Source organism: Candoia aspera, chromosome 2, assembly GCF_035149785.1.
Source record: "Candoia aspera isolate rCanAsp1 chromosome 2, rCanAsp1.hap2, whole genome shotgun sequence".
Lineage (NCBI taxonomy): Eukaryota > Metazoa > Chordata > Lepidosauria > Squamata > Boidae > Candoia > Candoia aspera.
The window spans coordinates 51,726,356-51,744,945 of NC_086154.1; positions in this window are offsets into that span (position 1 = coordinate 51,726,356).

The window sequence follows — 18,590 nt, forward strand, 5'->3', positions numbered from 1 at the left end:
GTAGTTCAATTTGCAGAATATGCAGAACAAGAACAGGGTATGTAGCATCAGTTTTGTCACAAGGCTTGAATTCAGGGTTGGAATTAACTGGATGCTCCTTTATCCCATTCAAAAAAAGAGAAAAAAAAAATCTGAATTAGCTTCCCAGATGCGTCAGTCATTAAATTGTGGCATTATGACTAGCAAATGTGCTGTGTGTGCTGTCAGTTAAACCTCTATATTGTGCTACTGTCAAATTTGATTTTATCAGGGTAAGACTGTGGGCGATGACTATGAAAACTAGCATGACACGCATCGTCTGATTCTCATAGATAAGACAAAAAGCTTACGTGTTTTGTCCAACTGGTTTTTGGCATTTCCCTTACTCTTCCCTTCCCCTGCCTCCCAAATATTCTCAAGTCATATTTAGAAAAGCTTTCAATTATCCATCTATCTCTCCCCCACCCCCTTGCTTCTTTTGTACTGTTTGGTTTTTACACTTTGGCATTTCCTTTCTTATCCCTAAGATTTTCTAGTGCAATTATGCTCAATTAAATAGTTTGCTTTTGTGGAATCATTGTGATCATTCTGCCAGGACCCATTACCATTTGATCCCCAAGTTTATAATTTATTAGTATTTCTGTCTCTCTTGCAACCTGATACCAAAATAAAATTAATGGGACTAACTTCCATGTTATCACCACATAGGAGACAAACTAGGGTTTTTTTGTATTTTTCTTTTTCTTTTTGGTATTTTACAGCAGGATGCACAAGAAACATATCAAAGGAAATGTAAAAAACATCCAGAGAATCTGTTCCATATATATGCAGTGTGTTTTACATAGTGATATGAAGTCTTCTGCTAATGTTGTTTTGTACAATCACAGATGGAAAAACAAGAACTTTGGGGAGCATCTTGAAATGGATCCTTCTGATTTTAGGGACCGAAAGAGTGCCTGAGAAGGCATTTGTGTTTGCACCTGGATGGACTGTTCAATTCCTTTTCTGGCTGCAGCCCCTCAAACCATATAAAATGCCATTCTGCTAGGCTCTCTCACTCTCATGCACACCTGTTTTCAAAGGATGGGAGTGGCGATGAAAAAATATCCCAGATAAGGCACTTTAGATTCCAGACTGTATATTTTAGATTGATATATTAGAAAGACAGGATCTGGCTGTTAGTGACATAGAATTTAAAAAGAGATTGCACGTGGATAATTGTAATGGACCTTTCTGCATTTAAAACAAGTCAAATGCCTAAAACCAATATTCCAATCACGCAAGTAAGTTCAATTAAAATCAACTGAATTAACTTCTAAGTAACGGTCTAGGACTGGAGTGACCTACTTACCAAGTTGGGAGGTCATTCTGCTTCATAAAGCTGTTGACAAAATATGAATCCAGTAGCATATCTAGAGACACTTCATAAAGTAATGAACTTTACGGTTGAACAAAAATCAATACAATGGCAAAAAGCAAGTCCTTTACAGGTCAGTGTGAAGTGAGCCATTTTATCCTCTATACTCTTTATTTTAAGTTGTAGACGTCGTTTCCCTGATATGGTTAGAACGTCCTAAACCACATAAATTGTTTTTTATATGATGCAAAACATACGTCATGTAATTCAGGGCAGAAATCATACAATTTAATTTAATTGGATGTAAGCATGTCAGCCAAGTTAAAACTTGACTGTTACTCTCAAAAGAACAGGGCTACTGACCATTTAAAACTCTATAGAATGTAAAGTTTCCCAGATGTGGCAACTTTCACCAAAGTGTTAGAGGAGTAGAGATAAGAGTGCCTCAGAGGCAGAAGGCCTGTTCTGTTTATAATACTGTCATCATCACTGTGGAAAAATAAAGCGTACAGACTGGAGCAGATATTCAACAGATGCAAACTTAACAGCAGCAATATGCAAAGCTGCTTCCTGATCCCCCAAACTTGTTGTGATAATGAATTTATTATTCTTTAAGATGACACAAATCTTTTTATTGCTTTTTCTGTAAAAGACTACCCTGGCAACCCTTTTGGGAATCATGGCATCAAAAGTATCACATTTTAAATATTTAGTATTTTAGTTTTCAAAGTGTACTCTTAAGGGCACTGAGACTGAACACACTATGAAATAGGAGAAGGGTGATCTACCTTTCAGAATGCTCAACATCTTGTAAAAATGTGGGGCAATCTCACAGTATTTCAGTCATGTTTTTTAAAAAAAATGAGAATAATGTTAATGTTAAAGGGTTGTGGGTACTCTGTGGAGCAGGAGAAACCTTGGTACCATGTTGCTAGCACCTGAGTTAGGAAATATTTGATGAATTGACAGGTCTCATGTCTCAACTCATATCTCACTTCTGAACTATAATTTGAGGCATATATTCTCAGGCTTCTAAATTTCCTGTGTTAATAAAATCTGATGCTAATTTTTTTTACTGAAAATTACAATTTATTCCATTAATTGCTGTTAGATAAACATCCATGGTGAAGTGGGTAACGCAGGACTGAGTAATGCAGACATTTCAGTTATGGTGCTCTCTGAGCTTGGTTGTTTGCTTGCAGATGTTTTATTACCCGACTCGGTAGCATCATCAGTGTGAGTGAGTGTGGGGTTTGCTCCCCATTTATATAGAGTAGCTTCCTCCCTGCCAGTGTTGGTGGGGGTGTGGTTTTCTCCTTGGTAGTTCCTTGACTAGGATATTGTTTTCTGCTTGATTGCTTGCCTGCTTATCTGGGTGTAGGCTGCTGGAAAGGATGTGTTCTGGTCTTTTTGTTTCCTTCTTAGCTTTTTTATTGTCTTTTTAAAATTTGGCTTATTTATGTGTCCAATGTTATCTAGTCAGGTAATGAAACATCTGCAAGCAAACAACCAAGCTCAGAGGGCACCAAGGACTCCACAGGTCAACCCTGAGCTACAGATACTCTCTTCTATTGGAATTTCTTCCATTGTAGCCTAATGATTGTGTGCAAGTTGCAGTGGACTTCACCAAAATGGATACATCCTATTCAGAACTTTGCTGTTCTTCAAAGAGTATAGATTGTTCCAACTGAGTGCCCTGACTACATTTTAATTCTAGAGACACCTTTGCAAAATTGCTGCTTTCTCTATATCTTAACATATTGGTGTTGTGTGGCGTACAACTAGCACATTAACTCCTAAATATCTGGTGTCTTTAGTTTTATTTACAATAATAAAGAAATGGTTGTACAAAGATCAGTAATTTTTAGAAGATTCATAGTGAATCTTTTTCTGTTCCATGTCCCACTGGAGATTGATATTGCCAGAGGTGGCAGATACATGTGTGTAGAACATGATTTTTGTCTGGATGAAGGCTCCTTCTTTTTTTCAAAGATTTAATCTTAGCTATATGTGAAATCTGGTATAACTACAGAAATGAAGCAGAAGATTTTTTTTTTCTTTAATGTGAAGAGGGTCAGTTGTGTGTGTCGGAATTATCAGGGGTCAACTCAGCATTGTCTCACGAGCATAATAAGAGGGTTTGTCTGGTAGGCGTGACTCTACTGTGCTTGTGGGAAGTCACATGGGTCACCTCTTCCTCCTCCTCCTTGAGCCTGGGAGGTTTAACAATCTCCATCTTTACCTCATGGGCAGACATGCAGGCAGGAGGACTGCATAGTGCAGGCCTCGTCCTCTACCATCTCGCTTGCACACAGACTTTCTACTCCACATAGAAAGTGTCTACAAAGAACCAGTGATGAAGTGCCTTTCTACTATGAGCCTGCCTGTATCCAGATCTGCTGAATAAAAGTAAGCAGCCTCTACTTTTCTTCATCTGACTGCTGTGTAAAGACTGAATTTGTTTCTGAACATAATTAAGCTTGATGTGCAAGTTCTCTTTTCTGGTCCATGCTTCTACTCTGCAAGATTGCTGTTAGGTGCTTGGAGTTCTTTCATCAACATTTAAAAACTCCATCAAGAGTTATGGGCCCAGTACAGACCAGTACAAACCAGTGCAACCCAGCAGAGTCCAGTATACTGAGCAAGAACTGATTTTGAAAAGGCTTTGACCTCACAGCCAAAAAAGGAAGCCTCTTGCACATTTTGAAAAAGCAAAGTTCAGAAAGTTTTTTTTTCTTCTCTTTGAACAATGGAGAAAGAGGAGGGAGTTCCCCCCATACCAAGACTGAATGAGGGTAATTACTCAGCATGGTTATTCAGATTAAGAATGTGGCTAGATTATGAAGAATGCTTAGATGCTTTGGATCTTCCTGAACCTAAACCGGAGGATGGGGAGGAAGCCAAAAACCAGCGGAAGAAAAAGGATAAGAGAGCTAAGGTTCTTATTGCCAGGTCTCTCTCAGATCACAGATTAGCAGAGATTAAAAATATTGCTACTGCTAAGGAAATGATTGAGAATTTATGCACCCTGTATGCAGAGGCCGATGACCAGAAAGTAATCTTTTTGTTAAGAAAACTGCATGCATGCAATTTGGAAGACAATGGAAATGTAAATGATCACCTGATCAGGCTACAGGTAATCTTTGATCAGCTGAGTGCAGTCCAGAATCTCATGAATGAAAAACTTAAGATGTCTTTTATGCTGAGTACTTTGCCAAATAAATTCTTCCCATTTGTTGCTGGTTTGAATTTGGAAGGAAAGAACCTCTCTCAGTTCTTGGGAATGATCAGCCCGAAGACAAAGTTTATTTTTGCATAACAAAAGAGAGGCTGGCAGAGACATTGGTTACCAAGCAACGAAGGGTAGAATGAGCAAAAGCAATTAATGACTCACCAGAAAGGCAGAGGAACAGAAAGGAGAGCCATGCATGTGAAAAATCAGGACACATTGCAAGGTTCTGAAAAAACAAAGTTTTTTCCAAGGAAAAATCATTTAAAAGCAAAAAGACTTTACACACTGTTTATAAAGCTGATACCAATAAAGGTCCTAGATGATGGATAATTGATTCAGGGGCCAGCAGGCATCTATGTGGCAATAAAAGTGACTTTTGTGAGCTAAATGAAACCACAGAAGGAAGCATAACATTAGCAGATGGCAATTCAACTTCAATTCAAGGAAAAGGAAGGGTGCCATTGTGATGCATCAATGGGAATGAATACAAAGATCTTGTAGCAGAAGATGTTTTCTATGTACCAGAATTGAAAGTTAATTTGCTAAGTGTCTCAACATTGAATAACAAAGGCTTTGATGTGATGTTTAAAGCTAATGGACAATGTAAAGTCACCAGTGGAGAAAAGATTTTATGTTATAGGCTTTCAAAAGGATGGTGTCTACCAGGTGCACTGTGAACAACCACCACCAGATGTCAGCCTTGCCTGTCAGCAGCAAAAGGAGGATAACAGCGCCACCACCTGGCACAGACGTTTTGCGCACTGTGATTTTAATGCAATCTTCAGAATGAAAACTGAAGGCATGGTAAGAGACTTTGAAATAAGCAACCATGATAAATGCCAACCAATGTGTGTTATGTATCAAAGGAAAGGCAACAAGACCAGCCATACCCAAACAAAGGGAAAAGTGGGCAACCAAGCCACTCAAACTTATCCACACTGATTTGTGTGGACCTCTCAAGCCTCAGCAGGCAGAAATAAATACGTTTTGTGCTTTATAGATGATTTTTCCAGCTACTGTGTGACCTACCTACTGAAGGAGAAATCCCAAACAGCAGACATGCTGAAAGCGTATGTAGCCATGGTGACCAAGTTCAACAGAACCCCTCAAGCCCTCCAAAGTGACCACAGAGATGAGTTTATTTCACAAACAATGCAAACATACCTGACACAACTAGGTATAGAACACAGACTGACCACTCCATACACACCTGAACAAAATGGAGTTGCAGAGAGGAAAAATCGATCACTACTGGATGTGGTAAGATGTATGCTTTTAGAAGCAGATCTGCCTGACAAATACTGGGCAGATGCTGTTTTAACAGCTACATACTTACAGAACAGACTGCCAACCAAAGCCAACAAGGTAACACCTTTTGAGCTATGGCATAAACGCAAACCAAGCAGGAAGCATCTGAGAGTGTTTGGATCCAAGGCTTATGCACACATACTAAAGGAGAAGAGATCCAAACTAGACCCCAGAGCTGAAGAAGGCATCATGATCAGGTATGCTCTGGGAAGCAAGGGATACAGAATCCTGAACCTGAAGACAGGAAAAGTAAGCACATGCAGAGTGGTGTACTTCGATGAATGAGAGGCTACCATAGTCATGCTGATGATGACTGCACAGAAACCAACAACGGCAGTTACCAGCCTGAGATGGTTAGCCCAACATTCAAAGAGATAACCACCGCACCGACCCAGAGGGAGATAGAGGCCCAGGCAGAAATTCCACCAGTCAAATGATAAGGCTGAGGATGCAGAAGGGGTTGAACCACCAAGCGCCACTCCTGAACCTGCTCCAAGATGCTCATCACGACCCAACAAAGGAGTTCCAGCTGCTAGACTCACCTACCTCACAAGGTTGTCATTACCAAAAGAACCTGCATCGTGGAACGAAGTCCAGCAGATGCCACCAGATGAAGCAAGCGAGTGGAAGAAAGCAGCACAAGAAGAGCTAGAGGCTCTACACAAGAACAAAACGTGGATTTTGACTAAACTACCAGAAGGCAAGAAAGCCATAGGATGCAAATGGGTTTTCAAAGCCAAACAAGATGAAAATGGAGAAGTACAAAGATACAAAGCTAGACTAGTCGCAAAAGGCTATTCACAAAAGTATGGACTTGACTATGATGAATGTTTTGCTCCTGTTGTAAAACATGCCACAATCAGAATGCTCCTAAGTCTAGCAGCTTCCAGGAACATGACTGTTGAACATTTAGATGTAAAGACTGCATTTCTACATGGGGAGATAGAGGAAGAACTGTACATGCTGCAACCCCCAGGCTTTGCCAATCCCAAGACACAGCAACTCATTTGCAAACTTCAGAAGGGGATTAATGGCCTGAAGTAAGCAGCAAGAGTATGGAATAAGAAGTTGAATCAAATACTTCTTAAGCAAGGCTTTGTTCAAGGCAAAGCTGATCCCTGTCTCTACACAAGATGCAGAAATGGCAGAGAGGTGTACATTCTTTGTTATGTGGATGGTTTGATGATTTGCCATAATAGCAAAAGAGACTTTGATGAAATCGTGTCCAACCTGAACAAAGAAGTAGAAGTCAAGCATCTGGGCAATGCCAGCTATTACTTGGGGATGCAGATTGAAAAAGAAGAAGATGGAGGTTTTCTTCTGAGCCAGAAGCAAAAGATCCTAGAACTGTTGGAGAGCTTAGGACTGGAAAATGCCAGTCCTATGCCAACGCCAATGGAAACAAGTTTCCACAAGCAACAGGAACCTAGTGAACTTTTACCTGAGAACAATGGCTATAAAAGTGCCATAGGTAAGCTATAGTATCTAACCACTACCACTAGGCCAGACATAGCTGCAGTAAACATTCTATGCAGAAAAACTAGCACACCCACACAGAGAAACTGGACTGGTGTTAAGCAGGTGGGAAGGTACCTAAAGGGCACTATACACCTAAAACTAAAGCTACCAGCCACTGACAGTCCTAGACTAGTGGGGTTTACAGATGCAGATTGAACAGAAGACATTACTGACTGTAAATCCACTAGTGGGTATGTATTTTTCTATGGGGGTGGAGCAGTAAGCTGGGGAAGCCGTAAGCAAGCTACAGTTGCACATTCCTCCACAGAGGCAGAGTATGTGTCAGCAGCAGAAGCATGCAAAGAGGTTTCATGGCTCAAGCTACTGCTTGAAGACATAGGAATAGAGGACTCTATCCCTATTCAGGTCTATGAAGACAACCAAAGTTGTATTAGACTCTCATAGTCAGAAAAGATTAATGGTAGAACTAAACACACTGATGTTAAGTATCATGTGGTAAAGGACTTGCAAGAGCAAGGAATAGTCAGACTAGACTGTTGTCCCACAAGGAACATGACTGTGGACATTCTCACAAAGCCGTTGCTGAGGAGCAGTTACCAAGAACTGTGGAAGAAGCTGAACCTTGTGGACTCTGAGACATGCTAACTTGAGAAGGGGTGTTGGAATTATCAGGGGTCAACTCAGCATTGTCTCACGAGCATAATAAGAGGGTTTGTCTGGTAGGCGTGACTCTACTGTGCTTGTGGGAAGTCACATGGGTCACCTCTTCCTCCTCCTTGAGCCTGGGAGGTTTAACAATCTCCATCTTTACCTCATGGGCAGACATGCAGGCAGGAGGACTGCATAGTGCAGGCCTCGTCCTCTACCATCTCGCTTGCACACAGACTTTCTACTCCACATAGAAAGTGTCTACAAAGAACCAGTGATGAAGTGCCTTTCTACTATGAGCCTGCCTGTATCCAGATCTGCTGAATAAAAGTAAGCAGCCTCTACTTTTCTTCATCTGACTGCTGTGTGAAGACTGAATTTGTTTCTGAACATAATTAAGCTTGATGTGCAAGTTCTCTTTTCTGGTCCATGCTTCTACTCTGCAAGATTGCTGTTAGCTGCTTGGAGTTCTTTCATCAACATTTAAAAACGCCATCAGCGTGCACAGAGAATCCCAAGCAGAGATGCTAATGAACAAAGTAGCAGTGATCCAAGAGTTTGTTCCCCAAAGCTTTTGTGGTGTCGCAGAGGTTGTTGGGGATGAACTAGTGCATATATGACTGTGAACATAAATACACACCAGTATTGAAAAGATCTTGGGATACTTTCTTCAGACTACATGAAGCAGCTGTATTGTGCTACAGAATGTCTTGGGCCAGTTCTCCATGCAAGTCGTTTCTTCATTTTCTTATTGCTTGTTGGACTTCTGTAGGCAACAGGGACACATATTCAGAACTGCTGTCCGTTGCCAAGGTGAATGCAGGCAACTTGATATGTGTTAAGTAGCCCATATTTGTACAGAAAACCCCCATCTACTCCCAGAACAAATGTAGGGAGTTGTCACCATATGAGCTGACACATATGGAGCTCTCATGGCCAGAATTTAGTCAGTGCTGTCTGATCCTATCTGTCTTCTGATTCACTTACTTACCATGCTTCTGTACCAAAGCTCCATTCATGGCAAGAGTATGGAGGTCCAGAACAAAGGGTATTTCTCCTAATTTTCCTCACTCTATCTCCCTCTCTCCTCTTTTCTCACATAGGTTTTCCTTTTCCTTCTTTCTTTTTTATTTCCCTGTCTGATGCCTGGAATGCTGAAATCTGACAGCGTTCCCAGTGCAAGAGGAGAATTGAACAAGAAATGGAAGTGAACAAGAAATAGAGAGGTAGCATGGGAATGAATGAAGGGAAATTTAGCATGTGACCTTTCCTTTTCACTGCAAGCATGGAACCATCATAGAGAAGTGATAAATGGAAATTCTAATCATCATCATCATCATCATCATCATCATCATCATCATCATCATCATGGATTCTGGCTGCTACTCTCTCTGCTGCAAATAACCAGTATTAAAATTTACCCAAATTCTTTGAGGTTAATTATTCCTTCTAGGGATGGCCTATATGACCTTTAGGCTCACCTCCTCATAATGGTGTAGAAACTGGAATACTACATGCAGCTCTCCCCTGCCCTTCACAAAAACAAAGGGCACTGTAAAGAGAATTTAGAAACAGCAACTAAAAGGGCTGGGTTAATATTACAAAGGCCTTTTCTTCCAGAAGAAGAAGTTAGACAAGACTGTGGGGAAAGAATTCCAGAACTGTGGCACCACAGCTAAAAGATACCTTTAGGGGAGAGGCAGGAGGACCTGAGAAAGATCTTCAATAAGAATTCTAATAGTTGTAATTTGGAAGAAGGGAGGTCCTTAGTGTTTCTAAGTTAAGTCTTTAAATGAAACACCAAGACAAACTTGGCAATTGATTGGAAGTCAGTGCCGTGTTTTAAAATGATGGGATACGCTGCATCAGCTCGATCCAGTTTAAGCTGCCACATTTTGAATTGACTGTAATCTACAAGAGTGTACTTGCAGGGATGTACAAAACGCTACAAATGTAAACGGAGCATTAGCAAAATGCTAACTGTTGTAGCCAACCATCCCCATCCAGAAAAAGACTGCAAGTAAAATGTAAGAGTGATCACTAAAGGCAGTTGAGCATCAAGTCTAGTGTCTGAAACTACAAACTCTGATCTTTACAAGGAAGTGAAACCCCATCCAAAAAGGCCACATACTACTTCTTAGTACAGGAGACTAATGTACCTGCAACTGTTCTTTCTGATCTGAATTTAATCTCAATTTATTTGTCTTCATTCTATCTATTACTGATCACAGACTCTAGTTTAACTTTTCCTCAGTTTCATCTGAATCTGATTAAATACACGGATGATACCCCATTCCAAATCTCTATAAGTCACCCACTGACTGAATATGGATTTTGAATGTTATAGTGACAGAACAGAGAAAGCCTTAAAAAGTTCCACAGAAACATTTGTTCCACATCATCATTTTTATGTATAATTGAACAGCCATCCCAATAGGAATAGAGCAGCTGGAGTTTTTGTTGTTTATTCATTCAGTCGCTTCCGACTCTTTGTGACTTCATGGACCAGCCCATGCCAGAGCTTCCTGTCGGTTGGCAACACCCCCAGCTCCCCCAGGGACGGGTCCGTCACCTCTAGAATAACATCCATCCACCTTGCCCTTGGTCGGCCCCTCTTCCTTTTGCCCTCTACTCTCCCTAGCATCAGCATCTTCTCCAGGGTGTCCTGTCTTCTCATTATGTGGTCAAAGTATTTCAGTTTTGCCTTTAATATCATTCCCTCAAGTGAGCAGTCTGGCTTTATTTCCTGGAGGATGGACTGGTTGGATCTTCCTGCAGTCCAAGGCACTCTCAGAATTTTCCTCCAACACCACAGTTCCAAAGCATCGATCTTCCTTCGCTCAGCCTTCCTTATGGTCCAGCTCTCGCAGCCATATGTTACTACTGGGAACACCATTGCTTTAACTATACAGACCTTTGTTGTCAGTGTGTGGTCTCTGCTCTTGACTATTTTATCAAGATTTGTCATTGCTCTTCTCCCAAGGATTAAGCGCCTACTGATTTCCTGACTGCAGTCAGCATCTGCAGTAATCTTCGCACCTAGAAATACAAAGTCTTTCACTGCTTCTACATTTTCTCCCTCTGTTTGCCAGTTATCAATCAAGCTGGTTGCCATAATCTTGGTTTTTTTGAGGTTTAGCTGCAAGCCGGCTTTTGCACTTTCTTCTTTCACCTTCATCATAAGGCTCCTCAGTTCCTCTTCGCTTTCAGCCATCAAAGTGGTATCATCTGCATATCTGAGATGGTTAATGTTTCTTCCAGCGATTTTAACTCCAGCCTTGGATCCTCAAGCCCAGCATGTCGCATGATGTGTTCTGCATATAAGCTGAATAGGTAGGGTGAGAGTATACAGCCCTGCCGTACTCCTTTCCCAATCTTAAACCAGTCCGTTGTTCCGTGGTCTGTTCTTACTGTTGCTACTTGGTCGTTATACAGATTCCTCAGGAGGCAGACAAGATGACTTGGTATCCCCATACCACAAAGAACTTGCCACAATTTGTTATGGTCCACACAGTCAAAGGCTTTAGAATAGTCAATAAAACAGAAATAGAGGTTTTTCTGAAACTCCCTGGCTTTTTCCATTATCCAGCGGATATTGGCAATTTGGTCTCCAGTTCCTCTGCCTTTTCTAAACCCAGCTTGTACATCTGGCAATTCTCGCTCCATGAACTGCTGAAGTCTACCTTGCAGGATCTTGAGCATTACCTTACTGGCATGTGAAATGAGTGCCATTGTTTGATAGTTTGAACATTCTTTAGTGTTTCCCTTTTTTGGTATGGGGATATAAGTGGCTTTTTTCCAATCTGATGGCAGTTCCTGTGTTTTCCAAATTTGCTGGCATATAGCATGCATTACCTTGACAGCATCATCTTGCAAGATTTTGAACAGTTCAGCTGGGATGCCGTCGTCTCCTGCTGCCTTGTTATTAGCAATGCTTCTTAAGGCCCATTCAACCTCACTCTTCAGGATGTCTGGCTCTAGCTCACCGACCACACTGTCAAAGCTATCCCCGATATTGTTATCCTTCCTATACAGGTCTTCTGTATATTCTTGCCACCTTTTCTTGATCTCTTCTTCTTCTGTTAGGTCCTTGCCATCTTTGTTTTTGATCATACCCATTTTTGCCTGGAATTTACCTCCAATGTTTCTAATTTTCTGGAAGAGGTCTCTTGTCCTTCCTATTCTATTGTCTTCTTCCACTTCCACGCATTGCTTGTTTAAAAATAATTCCTTATCTCTTCTGGCTAACCTCTGGAATTTTGCATTTAATTGGGCATATCTCCCCCTCTCACTGTTGCCTTTTGCTTTCCTTCTTTCTTGGGCTACTTCTAGTGTCTCAGCAGACAGCCACTTTGCCTTCTTGGTTTTCTCTTTCTTTGGGATGTATTTTGTTGCCGCCTCCTGAACAATGTTGTGAACTTCTGTCTGTAGTTCTTCCGGGACCCTATCTACTAAGTCCAGTCCCTTAAATCGATTCTTCACCTCCACTGCATATTCCTTAGGAATATTAGTGAGCTCATATCTAGCTGATCTGTGGGTCTTCCCTGATCTCTTTAGTCTGATCTTAAATTGTGCAAGAAGAAGTTCGTGATTTGAAGTACAGTCAGCTCCAGGTCTTGTTTTTATCGACTGTATAGATGTCCGCCACCTTTGGCTGCAAAGGATGTAGTCAATCTGATTTCGGTGTTGTCCATCTGGTGAAGTCCATGTATAAAGCCGTCTCTTAGGTTGTTGGAAGAGAGTGTTTGTTTTGCAGAGTGAGTTCTCTTGGCAAAATTCTATCAGCCTATGTCCTGCTTCGTTTTGTTCTCCCAGGCCATGCTTACCTGTAATTCCAGGTGTCGTTTGACTGCCCACCTTAGCAATCCAGTCTCCTGTGATGAAAATAACATCTCTTTTAGGCGTGTTGTCCAGTAGGTGCTGCAGATCCTCATAGAACTGCTCTACTTCAGCTTCTTCAGCATCTGTGGTTGGGGCGTATATTTGGATCACTGTGATGTTAGATGGCTTGCCCTGAATTCGAATTGAGATCATTCTATCATTTTTGGATTCTATCCAAGCACTGCTTTAGCCACTTTACTATTAATTATGAAGGCTACTCCATTTCTTCTGTGGTCCTCTTGTCCACAGTAGTAGATCTGGTGGTCATCTGATGTGAAGTGGCCCATTCTAGTCCATTTCAGTTCACTGACACCCAAAATGTCTATCTTTAATCTTGACATCTCACCAATAACCACATCCAATTTGCCCTGGCTCATAGATCTTACATTCCAGGTTCCAATGGTGTGTTGATCCTTAGAACATCGGATTCGCCGTTCACCACCAGCACCGTCAGCTGCTAGCCGTCCTTTCGGCTTTGAGCTAGCTGCATTATCGCGTCTGGGGCTAGTTGAACTCATCCTCTGTTCCTCCCCAGTAGCATTTTGACCATCTTCCGACCTGGGGGTCTCATCTTCCGATGGTATACCGACCTATCTCTGGTTGTACTGATCCATTGAGTTTTCACGGCAAGAATACTGGGGTGGGTTGCCATTACCTTCCCCAGGGATCGCATTTAGTCTGACCTCTCTGCCATGACCTTCCCGTCTTGGGTGGCCCTTCACAGTTTAGCTCATAGCATCATTGAAGTGCTCAAGCTCCAGCACCATGGCAAGGTAACAATCCTTTGCTGAAGTACTCCAGCTAGTCTATTCAATAGGAATAGAGTAGCTGGAGTACTATGCTCCAATTGCCAATACACACTTCACATTACTCCAGAAGGATGTCAGTGATGGTTTTAATGACAACCACCATCACCATTAGCTAGATTGCATCTCTTCCACCCCCACTTGTCTCCTGAGCTTGTCACAGATAGTCCATCTCATCATCCAAAGCTGCTTTAATGCCCCAAACCAAGCTGTGATGATGGGTAGAATTAGCTACTTTTCTTTCAGTGGAATGGCAATGCCACCATTTCCAGGAAAGATCAGTGTAGATCTTTCCATAAACATAAGAATAATGTGATGTCTTATTTCAGCCCATTGATAAAACCAACACAACACAGAAGAAGCTCAACACAGAACCTATTTTATTTCCATAATTTGCTTACTGGTATTGCAAATTTCACTATACCTGGGAAAAATGGCCTCAGCATAAACTGAACTATTAATGCATTAGTAAGATCTGCACAGCTTACTCTGTGTCCTACAAGGTAAATTGCAGCTTAAAATAAAGATAATTAACAACAACAATAATACAAAAAAGAAAAGTATTAAAAATGTCTACTCAACACAATATATAAATATCACTACCTGAAACCTAAGGAATCTGAAGCCCTATTTTTGATAAATCAAAATTATTTATCCTAATGTTTATTAACAGTACCCATATAATCTAATTAAAATCATGTTTATGCTCAAGACTAAGAGAGACTCAAGTCAGATCTAAAACAATTTAACCATTTTAATTTGAAGACTTTTTACTTGATTTAATGTGACATCGCAATTTTGCAAGAATGTGCATCTGAAGAATGTGTCACCTCTCAAATTCAACAATGAATATTCATTTAGCAGTAATCAAAATTGGTTGCTCCTAGAAGCAAGCTAATTAGAAAAATACATGCACATAACATCAGGTGTAAGGCAGATTCAACCCAGTCCTCTTCTTGGTGGTCACAGTTTTGCCAACAAGCATTGATATGCAGCACATGCCAACAGGTAGCTCACAGTATTGAACCCACTACTTGGGTTGTATCAAACATCATGACCCACTTAGCTCAGATCCAGTTTCAGGGATTTGATCTCTTTCTCTTTCTCAAACTCCTTTTCTCAATTTTCACAACACAGAAATCCCCAATTGGTTACTAAGGAAGTGATATGGAAGTTCTTTGCATTAAATGAAAATAGTATTGAAGCAAAAAGAATCAGAACATCCTAGAAACAAACATTAATGGTTTGCAGAAAATTCGTACCAATGTAACTAAGGCATATCAAGACTCATGTGGCGCAGAGTGGTAGGTGGCAGTATTGCACCCAAAACTCTCCCCACGACCCGAGTTCGATCCCAGCGGAAGCTGGAGTCTTGGGCAGCCAGCTCAGGTCGACTCAGCCTTCCATCCTTCCGAGGTCGGTAAAACGAGTACCCGGCTTGCTGGGGAAGGTGACGGCTGGGGAAGGCAATGGCAAACCACCCCGCTATAGTCTGCCAAGAAAACGTTGCGAAAGCAGCATCCCCCCAAAGGGTCAGACATGACTCTGTGCTTGCACAGGGGACCTTTCACCTTTCACAACTAAGGCATGGTTTATTTGCCTCAAGGGGGATGGGGAAGGGGTCTTGTGTTTTCTAGAAAAGTTGCCAAAGCCATGCAACAGCCAATTTTCTCACCCTTATCATTCCAAAGAAAATTATTTTATCCTAAAAAGTTTATGCCTGGTGCTGAAACCTTTAACTTGGAGAAAAAACAGGAGTTTCTGTACACTGTGTGCTCCTGGAAGAAACATTGAAAAGAAACATTGAAAAGAAAAAGCAAATCACTTTGGACCTTATTAAGGAATCCACATCATGGTTTTACTAATCACTGCTTGTTTAGCTAGCAGCTCATAGCTTTCTTTTTCCTAGAGGAGACCCTGATACATTAGCCTCTTCTTTATCTCTTTAGAGCCAAAGTCATTATGTATTGGGAAAAATATTGTCAGAGATGAACTAGTTGTCCTGAGCACCATTCTTTGTGTGCAAGGTATAGTTCAGAAAATAAAATAATGTGTGCTAATATATATGTATATTGCTGAACTTTCCTTCAGCAATATACATATACATTAGCAAGAGAAAAGAACAAAGGAACAGCACTGAGCTGAGAATTAGATAAGTACCTCATTCTTAGACAGTATTATAACGATTGGCTAAAAAACTCATACAATTAATTTATTAAAGATTATTTTTCCACCAATGTGCATCTAGTTAAGAAATACTTCCTAAACCTCCCCTTCAAAAACCCATTCATTTTTTTTTAGATGATGCCTATGTGTGTGCTATGGACAGAGGCAAAGATTCCCTCAAGCAGAGCTGGACTCCTGGTGGCTACATAGGAGAACCAGTGTAGTGTTTGCAGCAAGAGTGCAGAAGGGGTTCACCACTGCCCTTGTCAGCAAAGTTTTTCAGCTTGCCAGTCAAACGTACAGCCCTGGAATCTCCTGGTGATCTTGCATCCAAGTACTTAGCAGGTCCCAATTGCCTTAGCTTTTTCAGATCAGCCAAAGTCAGTGAAGTGCTGCTGCCCAGATTACTGAGGGTGAAGTGAGAGTTGAAGCCAGCCAGGCTCCCTTCTGAGTAGACATGTATAGAGTTATAATGGATGTAAAATCCCTCCTGTGTTGTTGGAGTGGATTTTTACTAACAAATGCAACAGGATTTTCCTTTTCTCTTCTTTCCTCAGCATCATAGGTGTCCTCCCATTTGGTTCTGGAGTAACTCCCAAACCTGGATGAAAGGGTTGAGAAAATGCTGCTGTCTTTCTGATGGCAAGTTGACAGTTTTATACAACCCATTCATTAGGAGTCTGCCTGGCTGGCCCACCCAGTGGGTGCCACCTAAAGCAAGGAGAGACCAAGCTCTTTGGAATCCTACAAGTGTGGCTTTGCCCTGGCTTTCCTGCCTTCTCCCCACAACAAAAGCTATGAAAAGGGGAAGAAGGCTAGTGGGAAGAGCCAATTCCAAGCATCCTTAGGACTCCCAAGTAGAAAATCCCTGAGAGATTGATGGGACCCTGCTTACATAAGAGGAGTTGGGACTGGATTTAGCTTGTCCCCCAATCTGCTGTAAGGCTTCTTCCTTTTACTTGGTGAGATTACAACTACAACAGTAACAAAATAACATGAATGGTTGTACAACATAAAAAACCCTACATACATTAGTAATCATACAATATGAAGAAGCTACATATACATAGAAACTATTACAAATAAAAGATCTGCAGAGTAACAATTTCATATCAAAGCTTAAATTTATCATTAAAACTAGATCATATAGAAACATGTTGCTCCATCTTCCCATTGCCCCCATCTGCTATAAGTAATACTTATAATAATCTATTTTCCACTTTCCTGAATTTGTATTTTGGAAGTGGAAATGTTCATTCATAGCAATGTTGCCTAATTAATTAAGGCTCCTTTTATCTGATCATAAATAAAAACCTAATTTATTAACTGACTAAATCAATGGTTAGGGTATGCCCATGTGGAATTCTTACCAGTTCCAGTCAGGTTGGCCAAAGACCAGAGTGATGGAAGCACCACACAGAAAGCTCCAGATTTCTCACCACTGGATTAAATGTTTCAGACCTTCTGAATCATATTACATTTTTCTAGGCAGAATTTTTAAAATGTTCACCGTGCATGCTGTGAAGAAGGTTATATGAAAGATTTGTCACAAATACAAATCAGGATTTGAAAACCATCTCTTACCAGTATGATAATATGGTTGCAACAATATATAAAGTTACAGTTTGATATTCTCTGATAATTGCCATGTTTAAGTCTAGGTTTAAGCAAATAAAGACCAGTAAAAAGCCAGTAATTGGTAGCCTGGACTTAGTTTATATTTGAACTGGCATTGCAAATCATCATTTGGAAATAAGTGTTTATACCCAAGGAAGGAAGTGGGTACAAACATGGTAGCCCCATCACCTCCTTTCTCATCACCATTTCTAGGTAGACAGTCTTTATACTATAACCTCATTTAGAACCATGGAAAATAGGAGTTCTAAATTGTATGGAAAACCTCAACAGAGCAGGTTCTCTGTTGGAAACGGTCACTCTGCACAGGTGGAAAGCAATGAAAAAAGTAATAAAGGTGTTAGAGTGGATGCCCTGATTTTTACTGTCCCTCCTTGCTTATAGAGAATGCCCACCGAGCAGCACTCAAGATCAATCACAGTGAGCAAATTTTATTTATTTATTTATTTGCAGGACTTACTGTATATGGCCACATATTTCCTATAACGACTGTAGGCGGCTCACAACAATCCATCAAAACATCACTAAAAACAAAAGTGCCCTCCCACTCCCTAGGTGCCAGCCAAACCGCCTCCCAGATCAACCCCCACCCTTACCCAATGCTTATTCTTGATATTGTACCCTAAACTGATCAGCACTTTATAACATTTATACCATTTTGTTGATTTCATGATGTTTTAAAATGCCAATCTAGATTCAAACTCACAAAACCCACAAATTTATTTCATTCGGTGATAAGGCAATGTTAGTCTTTTTGATGAAGTACATATTCATTTATTAAAGCAAGTTACATATAAATTTAGAAACTCATGTACTGCACATTCTTTTTAGTCAATAGGAATTAAAGACTTGACTTAATTTAGTAGTTAGGACATTGATTACAGGGGGAGAAATGTATCTAACTTTTTCAAATTTCTGCCTAGTTTGTTTAATTTTAGTATCAAGGAGTTTTGTTACATAAATAAGAAAGAAACAGGAAGCTAAAAGAAATGGTTTGCTGGGTGACGTCTCCAAGCTACCATTTATGTTCTACACTGGCATCTTTTTAGTTTCTTACTGGAATGCTAATCTCTCTCCCTCCCTCCCTCTTTCCATTCTT